This window comes from Natator depressus, chromosome 5, assembly GCF_965152275.1.
Source record: "Natator depressus isolate rNatDep1 chromosome 5, rNatDep2.hap1, whole genome shotgun sequence".
Lineage (NCBI taxonomy): Eukaryota > Metazoa > Chordata > Testudines > Cheloniidae > Natator > Natator depressus.
In genome coordinates, this window is record NC_134238.1 from 90,043,863 (window position 1) to 90,045,434 (window position 1,572).

Genomic DNA, 1,572 nt, shown 5'->3' on the forward strand with positions numbered 1-1,572 from the left:
ATCTGATATGTTAATTTTTATGTATGATCCAGTAATATTAAAAATGTTCATCTCTGGATCCATTCACTCTATCAATTTCCAAACTGGACCTTTCTGTGAGTCTTAAGACAGTACAAAGTGAGATTTTAATAAATATAATAACCACATTGACATGAAACATTTCAGGAACATGAAAAACATTTGACTAAATAGCACAAAGACTAGAAAAGCAACTGTTGTTAAGCTACATTACTAATTTGGAGAGAAAAAATTTATGTTAATGGGGTTCAATCTTGTTGTACTACTATATTGATCAGTGGCATTGTCGGGTTAAAATAAACAAATATGCTTACTTATATGATAGACACCACCCTCTGTTAAATGAAATAATTTTGAAAAACACTGAGATTTTCAAAAGTTGGTTAGTCTTTGTTTCTCATACTGGACAATAAGAATAAAATAGCCTGTTTGACTTTTGATCATAAACCATTTCTATTCACTTTCAGCTTCTCATGCACTACACACATATTTGAGTTACAAATCCCCTAGGGTTTGTCCTGATAGTATGTCTTAATATAGGTAACTTCTGTATTTTACAAAGGTTCAGTGCCTTGTGATGAAAGCAAATAATTGGATTAGATTTACTCCCTGTGACAAAGCTCTGTCCTTGCCTCCATGGGTCCCGTGTTTCCTGGCGGATTTCGCTAGCCTCAGAGGCTCACTGTGACCCTCCACATAACCCTTCTCTCTCTAAAGACAAAGGTCACAGTCTACTGAGCCATTTTCATCATAAGCCAGCAAGGGAGGTGAGGAGAAGTTATCCTTCCTTGCACAGTCTCTGTTGTCTTCAAGTCTCAGTGATTAATCAGGGGGCAAAGATTAGAGGGTGGGCCCAGGTTCCCCCCCCCCCCACTCTGGGCTCCAGCCCAGGGACCTTAACAGTATCAGCTATGGTAGCTGACCTTTTAGAAACATGACACATACAATTCCCTGGGCTATTTCCCCCACAGCAGCCCTCACTTCCCCCTTACCTCAGGGCCCCCTTCCTTGTGCCTGATATGGTGTGTACTACTCAGTCTCTCCAACAGCGCAACTTCCTCCCACAGCTCCTGACATGCACACCCACCTGACTAACTGGGAGGCTTTTAACTAGTTTCAGCCAGCCCCTGATTGGCTTCAGGTGTCCCAATCAACCTAGCATTCTCCCTGCCTTCTGGAAAGTTCTTAATTGGCCCCAAATGTCTTAATTGACCTGGAGCAGCTGCCATTTCACTTAACCTGGTACCAGGGATTTGTTTAGCCTGGAGCTAATATATGTATCTCCCACTACTTTTCTATAGCCATCTGGCCTTGCCCCGTCACATCCCCTGATTTCTTCTGGAACTGCATAGTACTCCCTTGTAAAAATTTCTGAGCAGTGACCCTAGTGCTAATGGTAACTCCACTGAAAAAATGTAAGGATCATGATCAGCACTCGGTAACAAACTTTCAGATAGGAAACGGGTATTCCTCAGCTCCCTGATTAGGAGCAAGGTGGCTTTTGTAAAAATAATTAGATACATGAACATTTTATCAAAACAAATTTATTTGTAA